Source organism: Myodes glareolus, chromosome 5, assembly GCF_982192425.1.
Source record: "Myodes glareolus chromosome 5, mMyoGla1.1, whole genome shotgun sequence".
Classification (NCBI taxonomy): Eukaryota; Metazoa; Chordata; class Mammalia; order Rodentia; family Cricetidae; genus Myodes; species Myodes glareolus.
In genome coordinates this window covers 72,122,430-72,140,835 of record NC_142030.1, presented here as the reverse complement: position 1 = coordinate 72,140,835, position 18,406 = coordinate 72,122,430, and positions in this window count along the sequence as shown.

Below are 18,406 nucleotides of genomic sequence, written 5' to 3'. Positions count from 1 at the left end.
GCAGAATGCACCCCTCAATGCTAATAAGCATTTTCTTGAGCAGTCATACAAACAATGACACAGGACTCTTTCACACCCTCTTATATGGCTAAGAGTCCCTTGGATGCTGCATTTCCTAGTGCCCAGTCTGTCTGTCTAAGACTTAATGCTTGTACTCAGCCTGCTTTTCAGACTTTTGACCTGAAAGTTACAACACCAGCTTTCTGAGCTCCATAGCTTGCAGGCGGCAGATTGGGAGATTTCCTGGGCTCCAGAATTGTTCTAGCCAAGTGAATCTCTTTCTCTAATGATACATACATATACACATGCATATCCTATTGGTTTTATTTCTATAAGAATCCCACTTAACATAGTATATGTCTATTGTGTCATGATGGTTTTCAGTACCAGTCATATTCCATTGCAAGAGGGCTGCCTTGGCTCCCAGCAGTACATCTTCACAAAACTACACGTCGTGGCTGGAGATATAACTCAGTGGCAGAACACTTGTTATTTTAGACTCAGTACCCAACAGTGAAAAGAAAGAATAAAAGAAAAAGAAGAAGAAAAAAGGGACAAAGGCTCTTTCTCGGCATCTCATTGAATGACAAAGAGAACTCCCAGAAGGTCTTACTGCAGATTTCATCTGAGGGTTCATTGGCCAGAATTGTGGTTCCTTTCTTATTCTAAACAATAATTACAATAGTGGAATTACCGCAATTTGTGTCACCACCAAAAATCAACCAGAGTTCACTGGAGAACATGGCTGTCTGGTTCCTGAACAAAACAGGAATCCCTATGACAAAGAAGGCAGAGCAGCAAAGAAGGCAGAGCCATGGTCCATGGCCAGAGGGGATGAGAAGAGAGGATGGAAGCATCTAGGGAGCCTGCTACAGAAAAGACAGCACGTAAGCACCTCCAGGCAAAGAACAGTTCCAGTCAGAGGATCCGACCCTGATGACCACAGGGCCTGACCTGACAGGGTGAGCTTCTCTTACAGGAATGAGTTTTGCTGATCTTTAGGATAGCTGCTAGGGACACTCTGTGCTGTGTATCCTGTTGGTTCATATTACACCACCTTGACCTGAAGCCAAATTATGCATAAGAGTTCTAAATTGGTTTATGGCTGCAGCAGACTAGCTGATGTCATTTGTCAAATGTGACACTCTAGAATTATCTTACCAGGGTAAAACCATGCAAATGTTCCTCCACATAATACTTATAGGAAAGCTGTTTTTGAAACAAGAGTGCAGCACGGCACAGTGTACTCTGCGGAGTAGCAGGATAAGGGACCAAACCCACTGCGGTGAGGCAAGGGGTCTAGAAAGCGACCCTTCTGATCTGACCACAGGAAATTCAGAAAAGGGAACTTCTAAATTGATTCTCCCTGTAAAACTGAGATTGTCTTCTTTGCAATGAAAGGATTCTTTTCCCATGCAAATTATTCAAAAGTAGCTAGGAACCTATACACTTTTTTAGAGAGACAGGGTGTCTCAATTTGAATCCCTGTTTGACCTTGAACTAACTAACTAACTAACTAACTAACTAACTAACTAACTAACTCTCGGGGGGGAGGGGTGACCTTAAAATTTCCATCTTCCACCTTCTCAGTGCTCACCATTGCTGGTTTATATGGTGTTGGGGACTGAACCCTGGTTTATATGGTGTTGGGGACTGAACCCAGGGCTTCATGCATGCTAAACATGCCCAATACCCACAATGTGCCAATCAGTTTTGATACTCACATTTTGCCAGAGGGCTTGTAGTTTAGTAGGAACTTGATATGATTTCAATAAACAATAAGATCATCCTTGACCCACAACCTGGGTGCTAGGATCATGGGCGTGTCTCACCACACTGCCACTGAGCTCAACTCTCAGCCTTCAATTAATACATTTTAAAAAATGCCAAGTCTATTTAATATTACACTTTATCTGTAGGTCCAGTTATCTGTCTTCTGATCAACCGTTTATAGTGAGATTCCATTCAAGAAATATCAAAACAAAGACTCTGAAGTATCACCTACTCTTGGCACCATTGCTAGCACTAAATCTTTCTTTGCAGATGTGAACACTGCCCCCTGGATTTATATAGCCATACTCAACAGAAGCTGCAAACCAAGTCACCTTCAGCACTTTAAACAGAATCCATGCCTTGGTCCCACCCCCGGAGTTTCTGACTTGGTATCTAAGGAAGTTTGGGTACTGACATTCTTTAAAGCTCTTTTGGTGAGTCTGATATGCAGGCAAGCTTGACAACCTGCCTTTCAATTGCATGGAGAGGGCTTTTTGTGGCACATACTACAGGGCCACCTTTGAAGTTTCTTATGCGGTAGGCAGGGAGGAGGAAGGAACTAAAGGAGTGTGAATTATTAATGAGTTCCTAAAACGTGCTGATGCTGCCGGTCAGGGGACTATCGTTTGACAGTGAGTTCAGCCTGCTAGAGGTTATAGGTCTAAGCTGCCTTTAGACCTACTTCCATACAGCACTTATACTAAGAGTTATTTTATATCTTAAAAAGATTGTGATGAAGCCGGTCGATGGTGGTGCATGCCTTTAATCCCATCCCACGGGAGGCAGAGACAGACGGTGAAATTACCTGGCACAAGTGACAAGGAAGTGTGAAACACGCAACAAACCCACTTAGGAGTTTATTAGAGGAGACGTGTAAAAGCCTGGTGAAGTCGGTGTGCAGAAAGAGAGCTTAAGATGGCGCATCCAGCTTTTAAAGGTTGCCTAGTGCATGCACACAGGGGGGATGATGCGGCTACATCATACGCAGATGACTGAGTTCACGCATGCACGTAAGAAGCTGCATCATATGTAGGTGATGCAACCATGCCCCACGTGGGTCACGCAGGGCCTTTTAAGGTCCCCGAGGTGACTAGGTATTTTTGCCCGAGGGCTTATCCGCACATGGAACCCAGAAGTGCCAGCCCTGCTGGTTGGCTAAAATCATAACAAACAGATCTCTTTGAGTTCGAGGTCAGCCTGGTCTACAAGAGCTAGTTTCAGGACAGACTCCAAAGCTACAGAGAAACCTTGTTTTAAAACAAAGAAACAAACAAACAAAAAGATTGTAATGAAAGAAAAACAACAGCACACAACAGAGACTATGAAGCCTTTTGTTTTGTTTTGCAAGACAGGGTTTGAAGCTTTGGAGCCTGTCCTAAAACTAGTTTTTTATACACCTGGCTGGACTCGAACTCACAAAGATCCGCCTGCCCCTGCCTCCCGAGTGATGGGATTAAAAGCACGCGCCAACACTGCCAGGCTATATGAAGCTTTTAAAACAGGAAATAGCTATTATGTGACCTTTTACAGAATGTATTTGTTGATCACTGCTCTAGAGTATCAAAGGGATTGATGTGAAAAAGTAAGACTCTCACAGAAAAAAAAATTGATGGGAAAATTTGTTCTTACAAGCATGAGGTAAACGCTAATCATAGATAAGAAATTATTAATCCCTCCAATGTAAGGAAAATGACATTATCTCATTTAGTCTTGACCAGTACAACTAAGAGAAGAGGCAACTGAGGCTCAAGAGGTTTGCCAGGCTTGGAGAGTCTTACAGGATTCTGGAAGATAGTACCATCCAACTTTTTCTGTGCCTCTCGCTGTGTAAATAAGAAACAAGCAGAGAGCTGACAAGAGAAACCTGGCCAGCCAGTGACCACAGCACTTAATGTTTGCCAGTAAATGTTGGTCCGATTTCAGTGAAACAAGAAACGCTCAATTCTGTTTCATGGTTTTATGCAGTCATTTCCAAGCAAAGTTATTAAAAGAAATGCTTATTTGAGTTAATGCTCCATCTGTTGATGGACAGGGAGTCTTGTAAGAGAGCATGTGCTAATACACGAGAGTTGGGCTTCATGCAGCTACTTTGGGATCAAATGATCTGAAATCACTTATATGTATGACTTCAGACAGCACTGAGGAGGCAATCAGGATTCTGTATCATCCACTCACTGATCTTACTTCAGGAGATTAATATTTCACTTCCCAATTTGAATTCATTTTTAAGGACAAGGTTCAGCTGAGAATCCCAGACAGGAAATACCTCAGGTTGCTCAACAGTGTGTTTTGAAGGCACAGAAATGAATAAAACAGACATTTATACTTATAGGATTCACAGGTTAGGCAGGCTGGGTGGTGGGTCAGGCATGGAACTGATACACGAACAGTGCGGCCAGTGTCCTATCGGGACAATCTGAGAATGCAGAAAAGGTACAGGGACCCCAGCAAGGGCTTAAGGAGGGTGTCTCAAGGAGACTGAACTGTAGACCTGTAGACTGTTTTTTTCTTCCAAAGGTAAATGGTAACATCTTTGCTTATTGTGTGTGTGTGTGTGTGTGTGTGTGTGTGTGTGTGTGTGTGTTAGAGAGAGAGAGAGAGAGAGAGAGAGAGAGACTCTATCCCCCTCCCCACACACACTTTTTTGGTGCTAGGGACTGAACCCGTTAGCCTCTCATATGTCAAACATATGCTATCCCACTGAGTCACACCCTCAGTCCCAGGCTGTTTTTCTTCATAGTACGAACTGCACGCCTGCTCCATCAGATGTGACCTGGCTCTCTAGTACAGTCTGAAAGCTCTGGCAACATCCGTTGCTGAAGTACACCTGTCCCGGAGACGTAAGCTGACAGCAGTTTTAAAAGCATGCTATAGCATCAGACCACAGAGCCCGGGGAATGTGCAGAGGACACTCACCTAGGAAAAGGAGTTAGACCAGGCATTCCATTCCTTTTAGCTGTGGAAGCTACTTTTTAAAGTTCGGGTGAGTACTACGTGACCTTTGTAGACAGCGTGTGCGGGAAAGAAGAACAAAGAAGAGAAACATCCCTCATATCAGCACTACCCAGGGTCAGTATTTTATCATTTAGAGATTCTTTTCTCTTTTCTCTCTCTCTCTCTTTCTCTGTTTTTTTGAGATAGGGTTTCTCTGTGTAGCCCTGGCTGTCCTGGAACTTGTTTTGTAGACCACACTGGCCTAGAACTCACAGAGCTCCACCTGCCTCTGCTTCCTGAGTGCTAGGACTAAAGGCACGTGCCTCTACTGCCTGGCCCATTGAACCTTTTATACATATGCTTAAGTAACCAAAATTGTACTTTATATACAGCTAGGAGTAGTTCTGTTTCCACTTAATGTTACTTCTTATTAATTGTCTCATGGTTGCACAATTTGGTGATTTTTTCCCACTACATGGTTATATTATTTTAACTATTCCTTTTCTTTTTAAATCTCTGCTTTTTCTAGCTATTATAACTAATACAATGAAAAATAGCATAAGTATAATATTGTCTTTGTCTGAGGCATCAAAGCATTTTTTGTTGTCTTTTTTGCCACATATTGTGAAAATGCTTAAGTTTCTACTTTTGCCAATAATAAACATATTTGTGAAATATGTTTTAAAGTGTATTACGGTGACAGATAAAACCAAGATTCCAATTTTAATTTTTATTTATATTTTATTTTATTTATAGAAATTTTATATCTATTATGCTATTACAAATGCTAACCATTAAAATATTTTAAGGCTATTTTTATGTTTCCTTTTTAGAATTGTCAGTGATTTTGCATTTTTCTATTAAAGAATTGGTTTTCTTACTGATTATGTGGGCAATTAAATATATATCACATAATATGTAATATATATGCATATATATGTATATATACACACACACACATATAAAGACTATTGACTTTGCTTTTGTTGAGTTTTGTTTTCAAGACAGGGTTTCTCTGTGTAACAGTTCTGACTGTCTTGGAACTTGTTTTGTAGACCAGGCTGGTCTCTGGCCTCAAACTCACTGAGATCTGCCTGCCTCTATCTCCCAAGTGTTAGGATTAAAGGCGTGTGCCACCACTGCCCAGCGTGGGCTATTGATTCTTTATATACTAATAAAGGATATATTATCAATTTTGTTTGCCTTTAGTTCTTTATGTGCAGAGGAACTAAACTTAAAAATACATAATTTCTCAACATTACCATGTTTAGATTCCTTTTTTGAATGTACAATATACATTCATCTAAAAATTATTCTATTTTTTAAAAATGTAATGCTATAGTTTTCTACAATTATCTCTTAAATTGGGCTGTGGGATTTGTTTGGGTTTATGATGTGAGGTAATGGTCATTCACACAACAATGAGAAAAACTCCCAAACCAAGGCAGCATTCAAGCAGAATAACCTTTGGGTTATCAAGATGGCTCAGTGGTTAAGAGCATGTATTACTCTTCCAGAGGACTTAGGTTTGATTCCCAGCACCCGCATGTGGGCTCACAACCATCTGTAACTCCAGTTATAGGGGAGATCTAACACCTTCTTCTGGCCCCCACAGATATCAGGAATGCATATAGTACACAGACATAAGTGCAGGCAAAACACACACACATATAAAATAAATAAATAAGCCATTTAAAAGAAAAAAAAGAAAGAAAGTGTTTTTTATTTCCTTGAAGTAAAACACAGCATAAATCGAGTAGCATGCACAAGCAAGACAGAATCAGCAGGGTCCCAACCAATCTCTGGAAGTCTCTCAGTTTCTAGAGCTCAGTATGATCAGACTGCAGTGGTTCCTTTGTATTAGACCATATTAAATCCAGGAAGTAAAACTCATTATATCCTGACCTGAGACGACACGCATATTAAAACAGACACTGTCTACCGGACAAGCTCTTTCCACACACGAAACACACAGCAGAAAAATTACACAGCCGTGGCCTTGATCTCCACCGATTTCAAACACAGCTATTGAGTACCCATGCACAGGTATGTTCTAGATTGAGAAATAACTGGAATTAGAATGGCCATACTTAAGGATGCGCATTGGTATGTCCTACACTGTGGGTACAAGCAGCAGGGCCAGCCTAATATGTTTCCTAAAGTTGAAAGAAGCAGTTCTTCTAAACCGTAATTAATGCAGGAATGCTTAAATACGGAGCATAGCAACGTTGTGAAGGAGCGTAACGGCAGAAGTCTCGGCATGTCAAAGGACTGTTTCGAGGGACAGAAGAGGAGCATTTTCTCAGTTTACTCAGGGTAACAGTCGTTTTTGGTATTGCAGTCTTCAGGAAACTATTCTATGTACTGGGCTGGCAATAATATCCAGAGCTGAAAAAGATTCTGCAAAGCTCTCCAATTCCCTTCCCCACCCACACATTTTATTTAGTAGCCCGAGTTCTTTCTCTGGGATCAAATTAGAACATGTAATCTTGTTTGTCTCTGTAACTACCTGTGTGGAATTCTGACTGCCCTTTGCCTTGCCTGAGGGACAGCACGTATAGCCAATAGCTTTATGACATCCACTGCCATCATTGCTCAACACACCACTTGTCACCCTTCCTGTTGACAGTCTTGGTGTCTGAGGATGTAGCTTAGGGTAGAGCAGACACAGCGCACGCATGGGGCTTGGGCATGATCCCAGTCTCTTCACCATAAACGAAAAAGACATGGAATACATTTTCCTCCTTCCTACCTTTCCTTTCTTCTTTTATTTCATTTTTCAGCTTTTAAAAAGTTCTGGAGCAAATAAACATTAAATTCCGATGACATTAATTATGTAGAAGTTCTTTCTTTTCATAACCTAACGTTCAATTTCCTTGGATAATCTCTTAAGTCTGACTTATTATTTGTGCCCCTTTCATTCCTAATTGTGTGTTTTGATAACTGAGCAGTTGTTCTTCTTCCATCCCGACAAACAGCAATTCAATGAATTATTAATTTCTAGGTCCCTTGATATCTTAAGGAACAACAGCCAAAAGAAGCCTCGTCATGCAGCCAGCCTGCTACACTAGGCTCTGTGCTGAGCTGAGGGGACATTTTTGGCACTTCTGTCAGATGCTTGACACCTAGTTCTTAAAGAAAATTTATGAATATTATAATAAGGAAAACAAAAACATGCTAATTGCTTTTTGACTTATAAGTTAGTGACTCATGAGTTTTGTTAGTTCACACCCATTTCCCCAAAGCATGAATATGTCTATGCACAATTTTAAAAATATATTCCAAATTTCCCATAGAAATTGGATCTTTTTCGTATATCTTGCAAACAGTGGCTTTATGACCAGGTGAAGCAACTTTTCAGGAACTCAGTCACTAAGAGTATTCTCTCATTCTTATTCAAGATGGAAATTTATAATTACAGATTGATCTCTCTAGATGCTAAATGCCCACTCTTTATGAATTCTTTACTAAAAGGAAAATAATCCAACAAAGATGCAATATTTCATATAATGGTGTACATATATATGCATATATATATAATAGTTCTCACCTGCTTACTAATTGATTGACTACTAGTTAAGAGATAATGGTGAATGAGGCTAGAGGGATAGGCAAGCTGTGAACAATCCTAAGAAGGAAGGAAGGGAGAGCTAAAATTGCTAATTTCCCAGGCTTGACTGGGTCAGTCTCAACCTTCACTTGAGAGAAGCTTATAGAAGCATCTCTATGGGCAGTGGGTAGTGGATCAATCACTAATGACAAATAAAACACATTGTCCAAAGCAGATGGCAATCTATAATTCCTTCTAAATAATGTACTGCTCAGCTTCTCTCAAATCCAAGAGATCTGCTTTGGAGAAGAACTTGTTTCTTTGCATAGGCATGTCAAGAGAAATAGGCACTACCTATCCATCCATCCATCCATCCATCCATCCATCCATTCATCCACTCCCTACGCTCCACAAACACATCACCAAACATCTCGCCTGTGCTTGCAGTACCTAGCTCAGTGCAGTGACGTTCAGGACGCCGGAGTAACAGAAGAGGCAGTTGTTGCCTTTGAGGAGGTGACATCTGGACTGGGACATGAGCGTTAAGTCTGTGAAACAGCTAGTGTGTAATACGTGGCAGAATAAATCAAGCAAGCATGAGTGTGGGGTAAAAGGGCCAGCCAAATTAACCCATCCTGACCCTGAGCCCAGAGCTAGTGAAAGAAACCCACTCTTGTCCTGAATCCAGAGCCAGTGAAAGAAACACACCCTGGATCTGAAACCTAAGCCAGCCAAAGTAACACTTTAGCCCTGAACTCAGAACCTAAGAAACACAGTCTGACTCTGAAACCAGAACCAAAGAAGCACATTCTGGCTCTGGAACCAGAGCCAATGAAAGAAATACATCCTGGCTCCAAAACTAGAGCCGAAAGGTAAGAAAAAAAAAAGGCTAGTAAAAGAAACACAGTTTAGCCCTGAAACCACAGCCAACTCTGCCCCTGATCAACTAAACCAACCAATCCCTAAGCAGAAAATCTTGTCTCCGGGGAAAACTCCACCCTAAGAAGCCCCTCTGCCTATTCAGTTGCAGGCTGTCCTTTCCCACCCTGACAGAAGCAGCCACTCTCCAGGACTTCTCCTTCCCAAATAAATCTCTTTTTAAAAAAGAGTTTTGGGTAAAGATCTTGCGCCAGTGCAGAGCCGAAACACCTTTGCTGGGGCATTCCCTTGGAGGGGACCAGCAGAGAAAAACCCAGAAGAAACAGTTATATCTGTTGGGAAACTCCCTTGGGAGTTGAGCAGAAAAAATAATTTTTCTCCTGAGCTGGAGGAATTTGCTACATTTCTGCAGGAGCTTCTGCTTTAGCAGAGTGACGCAGAAGAAGGAACATCTTGGGCTGGAGCTGAACAGAGCAGAAGATACCAATAGCTCTGCTTGAATAGCTGAGCTCAGCTGTAGCAGAGGGGAGCAGGACTGCTACATCCTGTGAGGAGACCATCACCCCCACCCTCCCACACCCGCGCTTCAGGTTCCTTCAAAGCTGTCCCTTCCCTGCTTTAGGTATCTCCTGACTTCTGATGAGTCAGGATACCTTTCCCTCCAGAGCTGTCCTATTGCAGCTCCAGACTCCAGAGCTGTCCCTTTGCAGCTCCAGGTATCTCCTGACTTCTGATGAGTCAGGATACCTTTCCCTCCAGAGCTGTAACACTTGCTTACAATGAGGGTGTTTAGTTCAGACTGCAAGCACTGAGGAAACCAAGAGGCAAGAAAGCACATACAAGAGTGGACTGCAAGAAGCCAATCTTCCTGTGTCAGGTGTGAGTCAAAGACCTGAGCAAAACTAGAGAGAAGACTGTATGATCCATACCTGCCTGAACGTCCCAAGAGCCCAGTTCGAGAATACCCAGTTAACCACCTGGAGCAGAAAACCAATCATAGGCTCTAAAATGTTCTAAAATGGCCAGGCTCAGAGACAGGCAGATTTCTGTGAGTTCAAGTCCAGGTTGGTCTACATAGGGAGTTCCAGACAAACCAAGGATACATGGTAAGACTCTGTCTCATACCCACTTCCCTCAGCCCCGCCACACACACCCAAAGATCTAAAGTGGCCCAAATTTGAAAAAGCAATTCCTATTCTTTCTGGTGTGCAAGTCCCTTGTGTTGAATTGAGATTTACCATCTGGTCATCACCATTCCGGAGAACACAATCTGCATAAGGCTATGGTTGTGACCGTAGCAAATACTAATCTGGCTATCAAAATGAGGGCTCTATTTGTCCAAATTTGGAAACCACTGAATCAACTCCATACCCTACTACACAGTGCTCTCTTGAATGTTCAGAACAGCCATCCTTAATAATGCCATTCTGGGTTTCACTAATTGCTTCTTTGTGATTAGTCACTTAAAAAAAATAAACCAATTTCTAATTGATATCCCCAGCAAGACAGTTGCATAAATGAAGAACTGAGGTGATGTTTCAGGTCCACATTTGAGGAGTTTGTTACGAGGCCTGTCGTTAATATTTCCTAATGGAAATAAAATTTTCAAAATTCTGTCTTAAACAATATCCCAAAGAGTTAAAGAAAGGTCCAACAAAGATGCCTTTCCAGGACACTATCTAGCTTTTACTATTTGTCTTCTGTTCAGGGCTATGTTCTGGAATCTTCTCTTGTACGGAGTTCTCAAAGGAGCTAGTATGAAGAGGGAACTCTTGTTCATAAATTCAAGTCTCTATGTGGGTATCTACTGACATGCTATCACCGTAGTTGGTCCTTGGGCATTTGATCCCACAAGGCTTTCTAGTACTCTTACACTGTGAAAGCAGAGAACTCAGTGAACTGCATAGGCCTGAGTCAACTAGGCTTTCCCACCCCCTCCAGGGCTCAAAGAGTGCAGAACCTTACATCTCTGTAGGCATCACTTCCCATCCTCCATAGCCTTTAACACCTCAGTCCAGACCATCTTTTTCTAGTCTGGGGCCAACGAGCTCTTCCACGTACGTAAATATTTTTTTTGTAGACAGGTGGTTCTCCAGGACCAACTGCAGTACCTAGTCACGTTTTCGAAATGTAGATTGTCCGTGTCCATTCTTTCTGAATCTTAAACTTTTAAGGTGGGTTGAATGACCTCTGTTTTAATGTGATCTCCCAAGGATCCCGACTGGGGATATTACATGATATGGTCCTAGTTGATGCTTCTGGTTCTGTTGATCTGGAACCAATAGTTCAGTGAGACATTGCCCAGGAGTCTTATTTATCTGTTTATCAATTATTTTCTATTTTAAAATAGAAAACCAGTTTTTAAAGAGGATCCATCTCATTTTGGTTAGCTTTCTCGAGACAGGATCTCACTATGGAGTTCAGGCTAGCTTGGAATTTGCTGTGTGATATATACTGGTCTCAAATTCCAGGTTTCCTTCCTCAGGCTCCTGACTCATGTGATATTAAAGGTATGAGCCCCCAAAGTCAGCTTTCTGATTCTTATTGCCAATTTAATGAGATATATTTTCTAGAAATTTGCATATAGAGACAATTATAGTTCATAACTAATCATTGTTAGTTTGACATGGACACATGTTAATGTTTTTGGAAATTAAGATCCAATGTGTTTCAAAAACTCCTAAGCTTGCCATCCTAGGCTCCTTAGCTGGTTCCTCTGTAGAACATTCTTTAAAATTGAGAATATTTTTTAAAAAGCTCACTGTTCATCTTGTAAGTTATGTTGTTCAAATAACAGGCCAGGGTTTTGTAGGAAACCAAGGCTTTGTTGCTGAGCCTTGGGGACAGCTCTTGAGGGCATACAAGAGAGTCAGATGAAGGAGATGGGCAGAAAGGTGGGGTAAACGAGAAAGCCAATGCCATGAGAGTCAAACGCAGTTTCTCTGAAGGGTAGGTTTTTGGCAGGGTTAGAGACACACGGTTTGAATGGGATATATCCACCATGGATGCTGGTGTTTAAGCCTTGATCTTCAGCTGGTGCTGCTGTTTTAGAAGGGTGTGGAACCTTTAGAAGGCGGAATCTTGCTGGAGGAAGTATGTCACTTCCTTGAGGCTTTAGAGCCCAGTCCCACTTCCTGTCTCTTCTCTGCTTCCTACTGCAGAGACAGACAGCCCTATGAAGTCTCCCAGGCCATGATGGACTGTATCCCTTTATAAATCATGAGCTCCTACAAACATTTTCTTTCTTAAGTTGCTTCTCACCAGTTATTTGTTTACATCAACAATAAAAGTAAATGATGTAGGGCAGGGAGAGAACTCATAAGTCCTTAAGATTAATTCTTGGCAGCAATATCCTCAGACTTATGGAATGTAAATGCCACCCCTACTCCAGCTTGGTTATATTTAAAGTCATTACTTTTGCCTGCAGCAGCATCAGGGTCCTCTATGGGCTTGATCTCATTTACCTTTCCTTCTCTGCTTGTCTATTTGAAGAGACAAAAGAAAAAAAAAACTTCTGCCCTTGATTACCATAGAACAATTACTTTAAGTCTGTGGGGATTAGCCTGCTCTCAGTTAGGCAAGGGCTGGTTTAGACCTTTTAAAACCATGAGTGCATATGTGCATGCGTGCATGCGTGCGTGCGTGCGTGTGTGTGTGTGTGTGTGTATTTGTTTGCATGTTTGTGAGTGTAGGCACATATGTGCTACTTTATGTGAGTAGAGGTCAGAGGAAAGCCTTACATGTTGTCCCTGCTATCATCTTGCTTGAAACAGATTGTTGTTGGTTTGGTTGTTGCATATCCCAGCGTAGCTGCTCACAAGCTTCTGGGGATTCTCTGATCTCTATTGGAACACTGGGATTACAGAAATGACTACTGAACCTGGCTTTATGTAGATTGGTAGGGATTTTAACTCAGGTCCTTAAGTTCTCATGACAAGTATTTTACTCCCAAAATTGTCTCCCTAGACCTATGCCTTTTTGTTCCCCTTTTAAACAATATTATATGTTGGTAGATGGACTGGATAGTTCTGGTTAGCAGTATTTACTGAAGAACACTCGGCTATTAGTTAGCACAATTAAGCTCATCCAGCACCATTTAGTAATATTTCTAAGCATGTTTATAACTATGATAGCCCTGGGGGTTCCCAGAACATAGACAGGCAAAGTTGTGAAGAATTTCCCATGAGAATGAACAACTATTGTCATTACGATGAACAGTAATTATTTCCTTCCATATTCTTAAGTCTTAATAGAAGCATGATAACTTTTGTTGTCTGACTTTTCCTGAGGAAATTTAAATAAACACCTGTTTGCTTAAGATAGGACATCAATGTCAGGCCAGCGACATGATTATATCCAAGTCTAGGTTAGTGAACCAGTGAGTTTGCTGGGGGCACTTACAGATATACAGAAGACAAGAGGTGGTTCCATTGTCAAAAAGTCTATCCCAACATGGGTGACAACTCACAAAGTCTGTACCTCTGAAGATTCACACGCAATTCACAGGCAGCTAGGCTGGTTTAAGAGCAGAGAGCAGGTAATTTTTACACTCCTGTAATTCGAGGGAGGGGTCTTGTGTATCTTGTAAGGTTCAGAGCCTTCCTGAGCCTTGTAAGTTCTGCTTACTCCCTCAGTCTTTTTCGTTTCCTCGAGAGTCTTAAGAGCCTCCCTCTTCTTTCTAGAATGGGATGTTTCAATTCAGAGAAAACAATATAATAACTGTATTATATACAGAGAAAACTGTATAATAACCATGTTCTTGAAATATTTATTTACAATTTTGTACTGTCTTTTTGTTCTTCCCAGGACCAAATATAGTACTTTGTCCTTTATTGGCTCCCAATTCTTAAACTGAATTAAAGTAGAAACTATCAGTTAATGATCAGAAAGCTTTTGTCATTTTACTTTTCTGTCTAAAATCAGAAGCAACAACAGAAAGTTAAAAATCACTCTGAACTAAGAAAGACTGTGCCTGCCTTTTGTGTTGTTGAAAATATGGAAGGCAATACTTAAGAAAATAAAAGAAGGGAGGATGAGGAGAAGATAAAGGGAATAAGGTGTAGGAATAGAAGAGGAAGCAGATGAGGTACCCGGGGAAGATGTAGTAGCAAATGCTTTGTAGCTGACTGGTGGAGAAACACAGCAATGGAAGCCAGACCTTGCAATCAGCAGATAAAAACAAAACTACTGTGAGATGTGGTCAAGAGCGGAGACTTAGGAGTAGAAAAGAGGAAGGAAGAAGACTCCTTGTGGAGGAACTGCTGGCTCAGCTGAACCGAGTCAAAAGGTGAAGTTCTCAGGTCTCAAGGGCTTCCAAGTTCTAGAATTTAAAGTTGATTCTGATGATTTTGTTCAGTTTTATTACTATTGGGGGAGAGAATTTACCATATTCCCCATTCCAGCCTTCTGGAACCTCTGCCTCCAGTTAGAATATGATAAGAATGATTCTTGGATTTATGAAGTGACCTTTTAGCCCTTCTAATTTAAAAACTTTCATTTATAATATTTCCTGAAGCACAACAACCTTGGCATATTGTCACCAACCCTTAATTATTCGTACAATTTTAAAGACAAACATTTCTCATTTCATTGATGTCTTCAACAAACATTTGAGTGACAACCAAAAAAATAATTTGTTTACATTAGATACTATTTGCTAACTTAAAAACTGGTTTTTATATGCATGTTTGTAAATGAGACTAGCTCTCTGTTTCTGTGCCTTCTTTATAATTTTCCGTGTTAAAACTGCAAAGGTTTTATAAAATGAGTTTGGAGCTTCTGGGTATTTCCTGTGGCCTAGAGTCCTTTCAATGACTTAGGAACTCACTGTTCTCCAAAGCCTGGTTAGATTAAAGCTTTGGAACAGTAGATGGCATTTTTTAGTGAGAGCTTCCATAGGCCTTCCCAATAACTTCTACAGCAATCAACCTATTAAAGGTTTTCCATATATTTTTATGGTGTGTGTGTGGGTAATTTTGGTTTATATTTTACTAAGAAATTATCATTTCTAGATCTGAAAGCTTATTGCCATGAAGTTGCACGCAATTATGTGTTATATTTAAAATTTTTCATTCATTGCAGTTTATAATCTTTTTTCATTATTTAAATTTATCTTATTTGTTATTTTTGTGGTGTGTGTGTGTGTGTGTGTGTGTGTGTGTGTGTTTGGGTGCATGCGCACGCACAAGAGATGTGTGGGCCACTTGTGCCACAGTGTGTATGTGGAAGTCAAAGGATCCACTGTGGAACTGGTTTTCTCCCTCCTGTGGGTGGATCCCAGGTTTCAAACCCAGATTACTAGGCCTCCACAGCAAGCATCTCACCCTGACTGGCCCCTCTCATTTTCAATCATCTATATTTTTACTTTCTCTTTTTGCCTTTCTCAGGGTTACAATAGATTGTGTGTTTCACTGGCTTTTAAAAGAAAACGATTTTAGTTAATTTATTGTTCAATCAATTTTTGTTTCTCATTTGGTTAAACTGAAGTTTTATCTCTATAAGTTTTCTTTACCTAACATGAAAAAATATTTCTAGATAGATGTTACAGTTCTAAAATGTCTATTTTCATTATTAAAAATGATATAGGTATTATAACCTTTTATTGTCAGTTCAGATGATATCTTCAATTGCATCCCACTCTTTGATGTGTGAGTATTCTCCTTTTTCATTGCTTATTATGGACTCAAAATTTTAGTTTTGAGATCTTCTTGATCAAATGTCTTTTTTAAAATGTTCCATATTTCTTAGTTTCCAAGTAGTTAGCTAATATTTGGGTTAATATTTTATATTTTGTTCTTAATTTCTTGGTTTCATAATTTTAATGTGTAAAGTTTTCTTCACAGATATGTATGTGTCTGATTTTTGCCAACATTTTGTTGCTCTATCAACATTGCATTTTACAAAATAACATTAACGTTATTCTAAATATTTTATCCATTTTGATTTTTTAAATAATATTCGGCTCTCTTTCTCTTTACTTTCACTTGGGTACCATATGATCTCATTCTAAAGGAAGCATTATGGTATATGATTTGATTTGGTCTCATCTTGTGTGGGACACACCCATAGCTCTTAGTTATCCCATTGTGACAATCACTGTCTCATTATAAATGTTTTATTAGAGCCATTTGGCAGTATCGTTTCCAATTAAATATGTAAGATTACCCAGCAGTGCCACTGACAAAGTGACACTTACACAAGGCCACAGCAATGAGATATTTATTATCTGTGGTTTGGAGAGTGGGAACCTGGATGACCATCCCTCTAGGGCTAACTTGTCAAATAGTGATGCACCAGACTCCCAATATGTGTTACCAGACAGACGCTGCCTGGGACGTGCTCCATGGATGCACCTTCATGACACTGAGTGTGTACAGAGTGTGGTTTAGTACAGCTCCACTTCCGTAACTGGAAAACATACATCCCCAGGAGAAGGGCTGTTCATTTAGGGTGCAGTTATGCCAAGGACCAATGTGGGAGGACCACTCAGAGCTCAGAAGTTGAGAAACAGTCTGGACACCACCGCGATACATCATTTCAAAGCAAACAGAAAGTGCATCCAAGACATAAATCACAGTATGTAGCAGCATACAAATGAAACGCACCGGAATAGCTGCTTATATTGGGGTGAGGAAATGTAGGTGAGAAATTTGTATGAAAGGAAATACACTGGCAAACCAGAGAGGCGTCTAGTGTGGAGCACAGGTGATGGTGATTGACATGACTCTGCTTGGGCCCCCTCCCTTTCCAAAAACAACCGCAGCAGCGATGGACCACAAGTGCAATGAGATGGCAGTGCGATGATTTGGCAAATACAATGAGAAGTTGAAAACTGGCGGGGTGCCACTCTTTGTATGTTACTACCAGGAGTCTGTCTGTCTGTCATAGTATGTGTAACGTGAGTTGATCACTGTGTGAGGCGTGTTGTAAGTGATGGCTCCTTACAGACTCTGCTGTGGTCTCTGGGCAGAGCCAAGGCTCTTGTGCCTGGGGAGAGGGAGATGGCTCAGATGAGGGCAATAACAATGGAAGCCGACAGAACTGGGTAGCTGCTGTGGAGAAACTGAGAGCAATGAAAGATGATGTTCACATGTCTGTCTTCAACAACTGAATTTAGCCATTGACTGAGGTGGGGGAAAGAGAAGAAATAAGAACTTCTGATTCAAATTATTTATCAAGTTTATGTTTCACATGCCTGTTGGGCATTCAGAGAAAACAGCAATCGTACGATCATTACATGACTTGAAGACACACCTCTGGGGCTGAATTGGGTAGATGGAGGCTTAACTGTCTGACTCCAACACTCTATTCAGGTCACCTTGGCCCAGTCACACAATTTCTGTATCTTTATGTGTAAAATGACAACACCATCTCTTTCTTGGGGCTATTATGAATATTAAATCAGGTAATTAATGCATCTATAAATGTGGGACACAATACACCACATAACAAATGCTTAATAAAGGCCCCTGTGACTGGGGAATTGTGACAGCTTTAAGTGAAGGACGTTGAGAGAGAAAGTCATGGCTAAGTTTTTACACCATTGTAGATAGCTTACAGTAAGTAATCATTATTGTCTTTTTCAGGAGGTGACATACTTGGATAATCCTAATGGCATTGGCAGATTACTTAAGTATTAACAGCTGGCCTTGATTTTTTTTCAGACTGTAGACACATAGGTTATTATGACAAACACCAAACAATCAGCAAAACTCTAAGAATCTGCTCAGAGGGATGACGAGTGGAGGTCTTGTGATCTGATAGGTGCTTGGATTAGTCTCAACAGCTCTATACTATTCCCCGGGGCTTGCTGCCGGCTTGTGCATGGTCCTCTTTTCTCCCTTGGACTCAGACTCTGTTATGGAGTCGTAAGCAATTGGAGCCTCGAGGACAGCTGGTATTCTGTAGCTAAGCAAAGTTCCAGAGCCACAAAATGAAGTATCAGTATTTTATATTTATCCAACTGCGTCGACACAGATGCTGAAGTCAGCTGCCATCCAACATCTCAGCAAATGCCTCCTGTCTGGGGCACCCAGTAGCTCACCTGTAAGCAGCAATTCAGCATTTCTCAGAGAGGAAAAGCTATCTAGACAGCGACAAGAAATTTGAGATTCTTTTATTTGGGGGTCAGTTGTACTGTGACTGATCTGTATTTTACCTTACATGAGATTAAGTATCCATTCACAGCACAGACCCAGTGGCAGGAGCCAGGGGTACTGGTGGTTCTAATTGACAACCCTCTTCATTGCTTTATGAAATTGATGTGACACG